Below are 15,754 nucleotides of genomic sequence, written 5' to 3' on the forward strand. Positions count from 1 at the left end.
TATTTTAGTGTATTTGTATTTTCAAATGATTAAGGATTGCCACAGTACGGCAAAGTTGTGTATAACAGAAAATTTAGTACCACTTTGTCTGAGTCCATAATTTAACAATGGACACTTTTAGCACAAAAGTAAATAAAAATAATTTTCTACATTGAAGTTAGAATTGTGATGCAAATTTATAAGGAATAATCTATTGTCTGAATTATAATTTATTGTCTGTAAGGGAAAGAAAATAACCTGACGTTTTGTTTCATGAAAGATTCTGCAAATACAATTTGTAGAGATAACTTAGGGCCTGGACTGATGAATTTGGGGGATTGTGATCTTAGTGATCTTAGTTAACCTTCCATCTATTTCGTGCACACAGGTGTGGTTATCTGCTTTCAGGCTGGCTGTTCCCGAGTATCCGCATTTGTTTCTTTTCTACCGCTTCAATTCTGCTTCCTGTAGTTTTGAAAGACATGCCATTTCTTATCATCTTCCTATTAGCACTGGTATACCCTAACGTTAAACCTGTTTCAGTGTCCTGTGTGCATAGGTGATTTGGAAAGGAGCAATGTAAGGATTCTTTAAAGGGCTGTGGTGGATTGAAGGAAGGGAGGGGAGAGGAGGAAGTGTGCTGGAACTGCAGTGCGTGCTTAAAGAGATGCAGAAAAACAACATGTCTCTTCCTGTGCACCACATGTCCTTAAATGATATCTTAATTCAGGACATAAGTGTTTGTTTTATGCTTTTGAAAGTGCAATTTCATGATTGGCGTGTGCCAATCTAGTCTATGCCAAACAGGTACGCGCTGCTTTCCCTGCTCACATCCCTGCGTTCTCGTCCCTTCCCTTGAACTGGCACTTGTGATTGCACAGATACATTGGATCTCTCTGATTTCCAAGGTTCATTTCATAAGACCTGGTTGCAAAAGGATGGAGCCAGGGAGCATTCATAGCAAAGGATGAGAAGAGGAGAAGTGTCTTTTTACGGTGGCTTATGTGTGCCCTGAAATTGCATTTAACAGCCTAGCTTGTCTCCTGTTAATCACAAAGTGTTCTTAGGTAGTGTTTAATGAAGTGCATAAATGTTTATGCTTCCCAATTTGGGATGCTAAATAGAAAATTAGTGTTTATAATGTCAGTGCATGTATTCTTCTATTGAATAAAGAACAAAATAGAGATAACATTGAAGAATCACTTAAAGCAGCAAGTTCCTGCTTTTCAAGCAGACTTGTGGATATGTTTGTTTTTAAAGTGATGCTAGGACAATCCACTAATTTGGGGAAAAATGCCCATAATTTCTTCAGTCTTTTATGGCTTTAGTACTAATGTGTTTTCATTGTAACAGATTCTTTAATGAGAAGATCAGGCTGCAGTTCTTAGAAGATAAGCCTGTTTGAGACAGTGTTTTAGGAAACCTGGGAAAAGCAGATTAGAATTTAATTAGAGTTAGGACTCCAGCCTCACCCCAAAAATCAGTGATTTTGTGTGTTTCTGCAAAACTAGCATTGTCTTTTTAAGGCTTTCCTGTCCCATCAGATGTTAATGCTGCGTATTGCTGGAGAATTTAACTGTTCTCACTGGGGGACAGGTACCTTGGAAGTCTTTGTTATTGCTTCCTGGGGTTTGTGAGCCCAGGCCCAGCAAACAGTTTTTAGTGGAGTTCAACAAAAGTATTTGACGTCACAAAATGGTTCACTTCCCTTTAAAGTGTTTTAGTGTGGGGTCTGATATGATGTCTTTTGGACTGGGCAACTGGTGGTGTATGTGAGCATTGCCTGAAGCTTTGTTGAGTTATGGTAAAGGAATAAGATGTATTAAAGGTAATATACTATAGTATAAAGGTATTATACTATGACTTGAACTAAATCTTTGGCTGGAACTTGTAACAAGCCAGTTTTATACACTGTAATTGTAAGGCAATGTGTGGAGGGCTCTGTAGTGGGTAGCAGGTGTGTGTGAATAACTTGTATTTGGCCATTACTCTTGTCTTTTGCCTCCCCATGAGTCTGTATGAAACCCATATAAGACTTTCATGTGTGTCTGTTTCAAGTTAGGAAATAGGCTACAGTTGTCATGTGTTTCAGCATTACCCAAGAAAAAATTCAAGCTTCTGCATCGAAATACTGATCTATAAATTAACTGAATCTCATTTCACTATATTATATATAGTTATACTACATTTATGGCCAGTGCTGTTCTTGTTGGTACATTAATTCTTCCATAATTGTGTCTGCCTGTACATAGTTTTCCTTTGTTTAAAATGCATCTCCCATGAATCTACCGTAGGAAACTATGTGAAAACAGTGCCTACTAACTTTTTCCTACTCCAGCTTAACTTTGTACCTGTACATCGTATGAGACAGGAGAGAATTTTGACATAAAGTGAAGTAGGTTTTATTACACCCTGTAATACCCCTCGTTCATCGTTCTGAGGTTTGTGTAGGGCTATTACTTTGTACTGTGAACCTGGATTTATAAGTATCAGAACTGACTTTTTGTCCTGAGAGATCAATGCGTACTGTTCGCGTCTTTATTATCAAAGAAGGAAGAAGGTATTACTGTTATATGACTAATCTGATCCTTTGTTGCCACACACTGCAGCTGTAATTTCTGATATTCATGACCTGATACATATTAAAGTGCCTTTGGCACAATTACAAGGAAGTAAGATTAGAGTTAACAAAAAGGGCTTTATTTTGTCTTAATGATTTTATATCAAAGGAAAGATTTTGATACCTGAGTCAAGACATGTAGTCACTCAACTAAAATGAAAGCTGGTATTTATTAGAGAAGAAAAAAAAAATCATTACAGAACAAGTTTGGATTTAGTGATGATTACATGTAGAGATGGGAGATTGATTTTTTTAATACAGCCAAACTTAAATACTTAATCATGTCAAAGTTGAACCATAAGTAGAAGGAATTTAGGGTTGCATTTAGTTAGCTATGGAGCACGACTGTCAGAAGAAGGTGCAATCTCCCTGCAGGAGGTCACTTCTTTGCACCGTACCTTTGATGTTGTATCTGATAGATTAATACAATGGTGCTTTGTTGTCTGAAGCATAGATTAATGTTTCTCTTGGAAGTTTTAAGTAGCAACAGATTGAACATTTTTGGATTTGTGAAATTGTAAAGATAATTCAACTTCATACTTGCAGAATCCTCACAGGAGGGAGAATGTTCTGTGAGAACTTGGGAGACGTTCCGTGAGAATTGGGAGCATTCTGTATTATCTGCAGCCTCCCTGGGCATCAGCTGCATTCGTAGCTCTCGAGAAACCCAAATTTGGCTGGTTTCTGAAAGGGACAGCTATGTTGTGTCACATGGAGCCGTATTGTATTATTTCACTATTCCATCTTCTGGTATGAGAAGTGACAACTCTTCAGAAAGACAGAAAGATGAAACTTGCGCTTCTACAGAATGAGGTGGTAGTTCTCTCAATACTCTGGAAAGTATTTGCTATTTTGTGCATGCCTTTAGTCTTGGATTGATGAAGTCATAACATCAATTGCTTAGACTTTATTGGTGTCATTTTTTTTTTCATCGTAACACTGTGGAAGTGTGAAGTGATTCATACAACACTGAGGCAATAAAAATGTTATGAAGTGCAATCATTGCATGTTTCATGCTCAGCAGCTAATTTTTAATTTCACCATCTTGGACACTTTTTCATCCCCTGAGGCTTCCTAAATAGGAAAGGAGAATCATTTGGACTCGGAAAACAGGACCAGTGATTCAAAAAGGAATTAATTTACTTGGCTGTTCATTTGCTTTACTTTTGTGATTATTTCTGCTGTTTATGTTTGAATAATAACTCCCCTTCTGTGCATCAGAAGCCCAGTTGTTCAGTCCTGCGGTGAAATCAACAGTCCTGTGGTTGTGACATCATTTGTTTACCACAAAGAGGAAGATAGCTTGCCTATGACATCAGACAAACTTGCATTGTGGCTGGATCAGAACAGAGATGAAAGTAGGTCTGGAAGGAAAGGAAGAAGCTGAGCCTAAAGGACTTATTTTGTGTGCCGCCTTCTGACTAGACAGCTTCTTCCTGCAAAGGAAATTATTTCCTCCACATTTAGCAGAATGGCAACTTTATGTTCCTTGTTTATTGATAGTAAAACCTTACTAGAACTAAACTCTTTATTAGTGTATATATTTTATGCATCAGGCTCCGTACTTTCATATTAAATTTTAGGTTTTGATGATTTTAATTTACAGTCACAGAAAATTTGCTGAACACCCAAGAGAGGTCTAGGCTGGAGGTGACTTGGCTTTTCTTGTAGTATATCAATTGCTAGAAGTCCTGTGAGATTCAAGATAAATTATACTTGTTGGTGCTTTTGTATCCTTTTATAGTTAGCATGAGCTTTCATGCTTTTGAAGTGGAGAAAGATGTAGGTTTCATGGGATAGGCTGATTATCAGAATTGGCTGTGAACACCCTTTGGTGTTCACCCTGCTGAATGTGAAGAATGTACTAGGACAGCAGTTGAGGGAATTTGTCTTGATAGTGCCATATCACACTGGTACCAGCCCTATCCACATGAGACTTAGATGACTTAAAAAGCTTACATGGGAGAGTTTCTTATTCTTTCTTTCATACCCAAATATGTCTTTAAAGTCTTCCCAAATGTTTATGTAAATCTTAATGAATTGTGGTTTAATTTAAAAAAAAAAGTATTTTCATGTTTTTCCATTTTTCATGTAATACCAAAGAGAAGTTTTATGGGAGACATCTTTCTCCACGTTTAAGTTGGGGTATTAGCCCACTGATACTTGAAAGTAGTCCATTTGGACGTTTTGTGTCTGTGAACCAGATGCGCCATGGTCTTCCCATGTGGAGTCCTCTGTGGGATTTATGGAGGTACCTTTAGAGAATAATTCTCAAAATGAGCAGGATTAAGGTGGAAGAGGCAAAGCATCTGTCTCCGAGTTAGTGGTCCATGTTTCCATTTCTTGAAGTCTTACGCTATGAAAACTAGAACTACTGAAAGCAGGACTTGACTTTTTGATTTGTCTTTTTTTGTCATATGTTAGAATACTTTAACACTTGCTGGTTTCTTTGTGTTTGCATGGACATTTTGATCTTTCCAGGACCAACTGTACCCTTAAGTCTGCATTAAACTGTACCTCTTTACAGGAATGAGGATGTAAAATTTGGGGCTGGGCAGAGATGTAGGTGATGATGGAGCATCGCTTTTGCTTTGGAGCACGATGAAAGGAACCACACTCCTTATTATAATAGGGTATAATCCCGAACAGCAAAGGTTGTTTATTGCCACACTGATAAATGTATGCAAGTTTCACTCTGTGGCTTTACTAAACTTAATAAGTAACTTAGATCCACTCAGCAGCAGCCAAATGTGGAACAAAGCCCTGTGTCTAATGGTACAGGCAACCTAGCAACAGGTTACGGAGGGGTCATGCAGGCCTTTTCACCCTCCCACAGAGAGTTAATGCGTGCAATTTAGATGAAGTCGGTAGCCAAAAAGCAAAATCTCAAGTGGTTTGACTTAAGGTTTCAGTCATTGGGAAGTTTTATTAATTAAGAAGTCCAAACACACACGCCAAGAATTTGATGTTTAACAGGGAGAATTACCAGCATTCTCTTATGCAGCCAGGGGCCTCTATCTAGTGCGCTTACACAGCTGCATGTTTATAGATGTACTGTTATTCTGTGTGAATCTCTCTATGCCATGTAAATCCACAAATTGATGCTTTTCCTGATGTTAGCCCGACCTGTCTGTTTTCTTGGTCTTCCTTTTTCGTTTCTGTTCCTTCTGCAAGTGGGAGACAGTCTTCTGTGCTTGCCTTAAAGGTAAGGAGAGAGAAGCGTTTCACAGTTCCTGGCTTCCAAGTTGTCAGCTGGGTTCTGAAGTGAAATACCTGCTTGTCATTCCTGGAGATAAGTGACACTGAGCTAGAGCATTTCCTTAGGAGATCTGGTAGTATTGCTGTCACCTTAAGGCAGACTTTGCAGTTCAGGGACTTCACATAGCAGCATTTTCTCTTCTTTTATTTCTTGCTGAGCCAAAGCATAGATTGTAACAAAGAAAATTTTACTCTTAATTGAAGGTCTCAGAGTAGTAAGATGGAATAAGTAGATCTTTCAGCAATAGCTCTTTAAAACACTCATTTCTCAAAGCAGGTTCCCATGCTTTTTCAGAGGCTCAGTGTCCTGGAAGTTTCCCCCCTAATTGCAGTACCTAGGCTTGGAATGTCATTTCCATCAGATGAACAACGAAAAGCATTAGGCGCTTTGAGAGATTATACTGATTTATGACTTTAAATTGCCTTTTGGGACTCCCTTTTTCCATTTACTACATGAGAAACAGCCACCTGTCGATCTAGGGAAGAAAGAGCTATTTCAGAGTTCTGTGATCTAAGCACGGTTCTTGAGAAGGATGTTCTTAGCTGTTGAGTGCCTAAATATGAGTGGAAAGGCTGCAGGCTCTGGTGTATCTGCTGGTGGGTCATTCGATGAGATGTCCCCTGCAGAACACATCAAAGCTTTGCTTGGTTGCTTCTCTGAAGAGAAACCTTGGCTGGACCGCAGCATGCTGCTTAATGAACCAAGCAGTCTAGAGTAAGTGTTAAATCCATCTTTTCCTTTGGTAGGTTATTACGGTGGGTAAGTACCCTCGCTGCTCAATGTTGTGCCTTATTTCTCTGTGAATTAACTCTTCCTAATTCCTGGGTCTTGATTTAAACCTCTCAATATCTTGCCTCGGTATTTCCCCATCTTGTTTACATCTCGATGGACTGGGTTTCTTCAGTCTTCTACTGCCACACAGTTTCTAAGATGTGATTAATTTTTGTAATATTTTCCCTTTACATCTACCCAAATTTTAGTTGTATGTAAAGGATTCCTATAGAGGAGTTCTTGATACTCCCTTAAATACTATATTTGGTTTAGTTAATGTGATACAATCTTGTGGTTTAGGACACATTACTTTGATTAGAATGTCATTAAATAGTTGTAATTTTATTTTGTAGGGCTTAGTTTGCCTCTAGTAAAAAAAATCCTGATATTTAATTGATTCTTGACCGACTGATGTCCCAGTTTAATTCCTTTTTACTGTATTAAGTAAAAGTATTATTCTTGAAATTAGTATTTATCTCTAATGTGCTTTCCTCCTTGTCGTTGGCACACATGTACCAAGTCAAGACAGAGGATGTTCTTCCTGCATGCCAAACTCCTCATTCATGTATTCATAGCTCAGCCAAGCAGGTGGGTATAAAACTTAGAAGAAAGGGAAGCCTCAGTTGGTTTATTATTGCTAAATCTTGTACCATCTTCAAGGTAGCCATGGGAGTTTTCTTGGTTGATGATATTCATGAATTGCCAAAGAATGCCGAAGAAATTGTATCATTATGCTGTTATATATGCTCAGAATAAGGGGGGTTATCCTTAGAGAGACAGACATCATGTTTTGTGGAATGATTTGATTGGAGCCTCCAACCAAATCCCATAAAGGAATGCTGACAGAAGAGCTTCCTAAACATCAACCCTCACTGTGTCTACTTTGATAAATTAAAGTTGCTTTGGATAGGACTTACACATACTTTGTCTGACCATCCCTGCCAAATAATTAACGTTGTCTGTTAACCTCAGGGACCAGATGAGGATCTCAACTTCCTCCACTGAGATGGTTTAATGAAAATTGTTCTTTGCCAGAATTTTGAAGGTCAAAACCACATGTAAACAGAAATTATATCAAGGTAAAGGGAAAAAACTTGCAATTAATCTGTTTGTAAGAGGTATCTGCCTTCTTTTGAGAATTTGAATAGTGTCAGGCAAGGTTCTTCTAAATTTCCTTTGTTGTCTCTGAAGATTCCCTGTTAATTAACTTAGTCATTTATAAACGGTATGAAATCATGTTAGTGGCTTATTTCTCTTTATAAAGACTTCGGAAAATGTGTGTATTGTGGCTTTTGAAAAGTAATTGATGTTTCACTCTTAAATGCCTATTGATGTGTTTGTATTTCCTATTGATTTGGATTTAATACCTCTGCCAGTTCAAAGCTCACATGCTGGGTTGTCCAGGTTTCTTTTACAAAGAATGGACAGGACAGCATTGTTGATCTTGTTAGAGTTATGAGCCTCATCTGATGAGCTCAAGAAAAAAATACTTGTAATATTCTGCCTAATCTGGGTTTCTTCCCTCTCTGGGGGAACTGAAGATGGCCCTTTCACATGTGATTTGGGATGTGTTGTGTATGTTTTAGCTATCTAGAAGTTTAATGGTGGGAGGAGGAAGATCAGAGCAGTTCAAGTGTGTGCTGTAATACTGAGTGCAGAAGCGAGTAGATTCTCTTCTGATCCCATCCTGATGCTGCAGTATTATTAAGCACTCTGGGCAAGACCTTGGTGATGTTTCGCAGCGTTATGGGTGTTGCTGAACATGGTTTTCCTGCCTGAGTGGTCCAATCTGTTCTGGAGGTCAGATAGAACCTGTACATGAGATATTTCAGCTTCAGTATGTTGTTGCCATATTTTCAATCTCTTTTTTGCTGTCTTGTCTCTGGATCCACAAAATAGCTAGCTAGCTGAGCTAGCTTTGGTAGGGGGAGAAGGGCAACAATGCTAGTCAAGAGGAAAGCCACTGTGCCCTGCCATACTTCCATGCTCCACAGGTGAGGATGTGAGCTTGTTACAACTGACAGAATTTGAGTATCTTTCTGTATCAGGTTTGTTTGGGATCATCAGTACTTCCATGGTGTATGATGTACCACTGCACTGTCGTGCTGTAGTGTTTAAAATTCACCTTATGTGTTTAATATAAGAGCTTATGGTGGTCAAGTTTATTGTTAACTTGTGTGGCATTAGCAGTGAGGGAGTCTGCAGTTGGGGGATAGCCTGCACCGGTATAGAGTTTGATGTATGCACTTACAGTTGGGTTTCTCCCAAGCTGGTACTTTGTGAGAAGTTCCTCTAACCCACTCCTCAGTGAACCTGCATGGCACTTTGTTGTACTTGAACAAGGAACATAGTTCGTATAGTTCAATAGTTCAGTATAGTTCTTACATACAGTTCATTATAGTTCTTAGAGTTCTATGGTTCAGTAAGGCAGTTCTGCAAAAGTTGAGGCTCTTTTGTTGCTGGCTAACAATTAAACTCTTTTCTCATCTGGGAAATAAACTTTAGTGGAGTTTTTCAGCAGAAGGATGTCTTGTTGGCTAGTGTTGCCTGTACTGTGCATGTGAGAATACCTGTTTGTACTGTCAGGTACCCCAAATGTAATTACTGGAAGAAACAGATACAGAATGATGAAAGGAGTTCATATTTGTTATTCAAGGGCTTTCTCTTTATTAAATACTTCAGCAAAAATTGAGTAACCAGTGACCTCTTTTGAGAAGTGACTCATTGCATTTTAAAGGCTTTAAAACCAAGTCATTCTTCTTGTCAGAGACATGGAAGATGAATAGATGGTTTTTGCCTGTTCTTTTCAGTCTCAGGGGAAGACCCTTTTCACTGCCTGTGGTGATGCTCAGCTGCATCACCGCTTTTAATTGCCTCTGGGCTCCTGCAGGACTTTGTGTGTCCCCTCTGGCATGACCTACATCCTTGCAGAACTGTGAATCCCTTGGAACTGGTTAGTGGAGTCTGAGCTCAGGACAGAAAGTCCTGCTGCTGCTAATCCCTAGCTATCTCCCAGTGCTGTAAGCTATGTGCCAATCTCTTTCTTGTGTCCTTAAATTCATCTGGAGTTATTTTGCCTGTAGAAAGATGCCAATTAATGTTCTGTATTAAGGATGATGGTAGACAATGTGAGTTCTCTCTGCAGCATTATGGGTACTGGGTGTGTTATTACACTGAAAACCAGGGAAGGATGTATTAAATAGAGCACAAGTACTTTGTCAAATCAGAAATTCATGCATCATAATATGTACCCTCGAAGGAAGGAACAGACAGTGAAGTTACAATTCCAGCTGTAGCCTAAATTGCATTGCTGCAGGTCAATCAAAGACAAATGTATCAATGTGTCAGATACATAGAGGAATAAGATGATATTTAGTGTGAATTAAACACTACAGTGTATTATGGAAAGGAAGGATTTATACACTATAAGATCAACTTGTTCATTTTGGGAAGTATAGCACTCTTCTCCAGCAACGAAGCATTGGGGGTATATGGACCTGCTGTTGGACTTTGTCGCACAGGATGGAAGTTACTTGTCCAGTACTATCAAAGGCCCAACGTTATGCAGGTGCATCAGTTCCTGCCCTGCTCTTCCTACACATAATAGTAGATAAGCCTAGAACATTGTTCTTCAGGACTTGATTATTTTATTTGTCCTGCTCTAAATTCCAGTTTGAATTTATTTATGAGCAGTGCATCTCTGTTTATCCTTGAGCAGATGTTGCTGCCAAATTTACAGTTTTTTCCTGTCTTTGAAGAGTTTATGGGAGATCATATCCACTCTACCTTTGCTAGGCTGAACTGTTTTAACTTCTGCTTGGGAGGTATGCTCACAGATTCATCTGCTCTTATCCTAGTCAGCTGCTTCTGTACTTGTCTGATCTTTTCTGATCAGTAATGTTTGGTGCTGAGTTTTATCTGGGGAGGTAACAGTATGTTACACAGTGATGTTATCTTTTTAGAAATGCCTTTCTCTAGTAGTATCTTCTTCGCTGTTCATGGCTTTGTCATGCTGAGGGCTCATAATTCAGCAGTAATCTGTAGTTCTGCTGAGGTTGTTATCCTTCCTTTGAGCTCCTACCAGGCTTCCTATCAGTCCATTGAACTTGTATTTAGGCTGTCAAACTTCATCCCACCTTCATTGTTCCACTCCCAAAAGTCATCTTGAGGGATCTTTTCTTCCCACCCGAGATTTCTCCTCTGTCATCTCATATGGATGTTGCTTTCCAGTATGGTGCCATTAATAGATGTCTCTAGGGTCTGTGTTTGTATGAAAACTATCTTTTCTTTTATGTAGATTTATATCTAGTTTAAAACTGCTTGTAAACATTTAATGAAGCCTCAGATTTTCCCAGTGGGGAAGGTAGTTTTCCTAACAGTAAATGACATAATGCTTAGGAATAAGGAGCTGGTGACTCGTTCAGCATCATGCCTTAAGTCAGAAATGAGCACTAATGACATAATCTCAAGTCCTCTGCTCTAAAAGTCAAACAACACTGTGTGTTTTTTATCAGGAGACTGTCCAAAGGCTTGTAGAAACTGTGGTGTATGTCAGTGCAAACTCGAGGCTGGGATCTGGAAAGCCATCTGGAAGATAAATTAACTGAGTTTTCAAAGCTCTTGGGTAAGCTTTGGAAAGTGAAGCCTGGATATTTTAGCCACTGATATTTTGATGGATATGTTTTCTTGGGGTACCAAGGTACTTTTCCTGGCTATTGTGGCAATACCAGGCTAAGCTCCACTGATGGTTTTATTTATGTATTTATTAAAGACGAATAGCTCGGGTGAGCTGATCGTACCTAATGCCACAATCATCTGTATTTGCTTTCAGTAGCACTTATCATGAGGACTTCTAGGAAGATTCATTTGAAACTTTCCAACTCTTGTACTGCGTGTGTAATATCTCTGAAAAAACCCACAAATATCCATGTTTCTCCCTGATGCCTCCAATTCTGTTTGTCGTCCTTGTGTTCATTGCACAGACCAGTCTGAAAGCATGGAGTGATTGTGAGCTTAAGTAATAATGCAGAGTGAAATCCCCTAAGTAACCAAGTTACAGGGAGCGCATTCGTGAAAAACCAAATACTGAGCTTTGCATCTGGCTGCGTAACATGGCATATCCTCGTAGTCTGGATGAGCATCACTTCCTCTGCTGCTGCAGCACTGCCTTGGCTTGCTTTATTTCTTCCGAAACCATGTTTTCACAGAAGTTTCTACTTTGGGATTTGCATGCAGCTTTACCTGTCCATCCTCTGAGGCCACTCTCCTGCCTCCGAGCCAGGGAGAAAGCTCTCCAACTGTAAGCTTCTTAACTTAAAAAAACCTAAAAAATAGGCTAAATTACCTTTTTTGTTTATTTTGGGTACTGGGTAAGACTACCCGAGTGGTGTACAAAGGTTGAGAATAGTGTTTATCCCTACACAGGATAATCTCTTGATGACAAAGGCTTGAATTTGCAATTAAATTGCTGCAGCTTAGTGAATAACTGTTTCTGTGTTGAGAGCATTTGGTTTACAGCAAGTGCAAGCTTAAACCTCTTCTGTGCAAGCCAATAAAAATTGAACTACTTCAGGATTTTGCTGTGGAGGTGCACATGTGAGGGGTACTGTGGCTCCTGATGCATAGTAAGAACAGGACTCTCGGTGCTGCTGTGGGTGAGGTGGATCATAGAATGGTTTGGGTTGGAAGGGACCTTAAAGATCATCTATTTCCAAGGCCCCTGCCAGAGGCAGGGACACCTTCCACTAAAGCAGGTTGCTTAAAGCCCCGTCCAACCTGGCCTTGAGCACTGCCAGGAATGCCAAGGGCTTGAGTGAAGAGGGATCCAAAAATAGGGATTTTTAATCACTTCCCACCGTTTCACTTGAAACAGAATGACCCCAAATTAGTTTTATTTGTGGAAGTTTCCTATTACACAAAATCAGACCCATACTTATTCACAGATCCAAGGGCAACAAAAATCTAGATAAAAGACTGTATCTTTTGGTTTTTTAACTATCTGGATCAAATTCTAAAGTCATAATCAACTCCTCAAGCCCTGAGTCTGATGATCCTGTTCATTCCTTGATCTCTGAGTGTTCTGTGCAATTCATCTGCAGCCCTGCCTGACCCTTGCTGTGGGATGTGGCACAGGGCAGTACTGTCTGCCTATTAAAGTCAATGGGAACCTTTCCAATGGTTTACAAACCAAGCCTACAGAGAAGGAATCTGCCTTCATAAGGGATATGTGGTAGCAACCGTATTGCTCGAGCTCAGGGCAGATACAGCAAATCTGAGGTGGCCTTGAGAGGAAGTTTCTTCTGTGAGATTTCCTAGTATGGTGTGTTCACACTGCTGTGCATTGTAGAGAGGATTTTGTATGGGCAGCTTTTAATCTTCTCTGATGCGGAATGCAAACACTGTCCTGACATAGATCATGCTAACAACACATTTGTACACAGAATAGCAGTCACACTTTAAATATGGGAATCACAAATACACATTGGCAGAAAAAGGTATTTAAGTAGTTCCAAGTCTGTGCTGTAATAAGTAAACCAGACATTGTATTCTGTAGAGCTGCATGCTTTAAATGCCTCACAGAAAAAAACAAACCCTGAAGTGAATCACAGTAATAGAAAAAGGAAGTGTTTACATCCCTCTAAACATTCTGTACAATAATCATTCCTTCTCTTTAAATTTAATTTCGGCAAATTTGAATCCAAACGAGAGGAAGTTTGGAACAAGCTTTCATGGTAAGGTACAATTCAGCGTGTAATCTTTTGCAGGTGGCTGTTATTCGTTTATTATTTGTATTTCCATATTGCTTAGCAACCCCAGTCCTGGACCAGGACCTCGCTGCTGTAAGTGCTCTGCTAGCATCGACGGAACGGATGGTCGCTGCCTCGGAGAATGCACTGTTTTGTATTGAAGCCAAAAGTAAACTAATGATTTCTCATTCTGTTCTCTCTGAATGGGAAAAAAAAATGAAGGCAAACTGATATTTAGTGATGCGATTCTCAGTGTATCTCTTGAATTACTGAATCAACACTAATATTTGGGGGCTTTCAAGCATGCAGGCTCAAATGTGCGTAGTTTTTCCAGGTTTTGTGTCCTAATGGCTGAAATGGGGAATGCAGCCTCTGAGAGTGGTGTGTTCCTCTCTGAATAACCACTTGATGACGGAGCTGCTCATGCAAGCAAAGAACTGCTTGTGCTTTGTGCGTCTTTGCAATTAAAGAGGAACAGCCTACCCCCCGCTGCCAAGTACTTACTAATACCTTCTCTTCAAGTGGCGCATCACCTGTATCCTTCAGACAACCGATGCACGCTATGCTACATACATTTCCTTGAGAAGTTATGTAAGTCACCATTTGTGAATCAGCATGCAAGTCCTCATTTAACCTCCGAAGTAGAAACGTCCTGATTTTTCAAGAGAAGCAGGGTTTGATACCTTCATTTGAGAGCTGGAAAGTTGGAAAAAGTAGACAAACTTTTGCTCTAAAAGTCTTTCCATCGGCAAATTTCAAGCTACATGCAACTCAGACACAGCTGTGCTTCAGTGCTGCTGCGGGGCAAAGAGGAGCAACTGAACATTGGCAGCTTCTACTTGTCAATCACAACTAAGCTTTTAAATGGTGAGATAAATACCTCTGGTTCAACCTCTTGCCCCTGCAGCAATCCTGCCCTCATCAGGCAGGTTGGCCCCTTTGCCATACTGCAGCTGCAGACAGGATGCCGTGCAATACCACTTCAGATAGGAAATGTGATTGTTTTATTCTAGAAGAGAGCTTGGACACCAGAACAGTAAGAACTAGAGCTCAAACACTGTTGAAATGCACCCAGAGGTCCTCCAGAGTGTTGCTGTTTCCAGTGCTGCATTAGGATGTGTTTGGGTCAGAAAGGGTGACAGTAATTTGCTGGTCTGTGATACTGCCCAAATGCCGTGTAGGACCAGGCTGTGAATAAGCACCTCTGGACAGCTGTCTCAGGACATCAGTGGTTTGCATATAGTGGCTTATTCTAATAGCAGGGTCTTGTGCACAGAGGTCATTTGGGGGAACCATGTAAAAGGCCTTGGTATCAAGAGGTTAAAAACAGCTTATGTTAATTATGGATTCCAGCCAAAGTTACCCAGCTGTTTGGCTGAGACTGGGAGCTAACAGACCAAAATAGGATACACACAATTAAAATGTGAGAGAGGGAGAGGTGGCCATTGATGAAGTAAAAGTGAGGAAGGCTTGACTGCAGCAAATGGCTTGGGAGAGGGTGGCCCATGTGTGAATGCTGTGGGCATGTGTCCAGGTTACGCTGTTGGCAGTGTCACTAAATGAATCTAACCTTAATGACTAAGGGTAACAAATACCCGATGTAGGACTTACCTTTGTTGGAGTAGAGGAGGTGGCAAATAAAGGATTTTAAAATGTTCAGTGTATTATGGTTCCCAAAACCATCAGCTTCTATGTTTCGTTTCACCGGCTGTAAGTACTGATTTACTAGTCTGTAACTGCCTTTTTGTAGACAACCATTCTTAATTTCTAAGTCGTGTCCCATTCACAGATCAGTTATTGCTCTGTAAATGCCAAATATTTGGACACTGAATGCAATGGCCCTTGCTTCTAGTTTTAGTATTCTCCAACTTTAGTATCCCGTCCTTCTTTGTGCCCATGAAAACCATGTTGCCTGTGTAGGAGCATATTTCATTGTGAACTTCCCCTTGCAGTGGTTTAACAAGTTGAGCAACTTACTCCTCTCTACCTAAATAAATTATCCAAACACTAAACTTTCAGAGCAGAAATGTTGAAGCCAATGAAATATTGTGGTTCAGAGTCTCCTCTGTCACTAAATAGTTCTACTGAGAGCTTTCCAATGCCTGGCTCCATTGGTAGTTGTTTTCACAGCAGCCATAGCCCATACAAGTGCTCTGTTAATAAAGTGAATCTTTTCATCCGTAAGGTTATTGCCAGTGGACATGTTGCATGCTGGTTAGAAATGCAAAATGCCTCTATTGTTCTGTGCTTTCTGAGTCTGTCTAACTTTGTTCTACCTGATATGACACCAGATATGACATTTGGCTGGAATACGGATGAAATGCTGTCATATACGAGACAGTCCAAAAGGTCTAAGGGAGAAAAGTTTAATATCAGTTT

General features: G+C 39.9%; 1 protein-coding gene across 2 annotated transcripts in view; it reads left to right on the top strand.

The window, feature by feature from the left end:
- BEND5 (BEN domain containing 5) overlaps nt 1-15,754 on the top strand; it is a 952,584-nt gene that overhangs the window by 603,885 nt on the left and 332,945 nt on the right. The gene's annotated exons all lie outside the window — the stretch shown is intronic.

This window comes from Pezoporus wallicus, unplaced genomic scaffold, assembly GCF_028554395.1.
Source record: "Pezoporus wallicus isolate ANWC-B61680 ecotype Strahan unplaced genomic scaffold, APGP_CSIRO_Pwel_v1 contig_1035, whole genome shotgun sequence".
NCBI classification, from domain to species: domain Eukaryota; kingdom Metazoa; phylum Chordata; class Aves; order Psittaciformes; family Psittacidae; genus Pezoporus; species Pezoporus wallicus.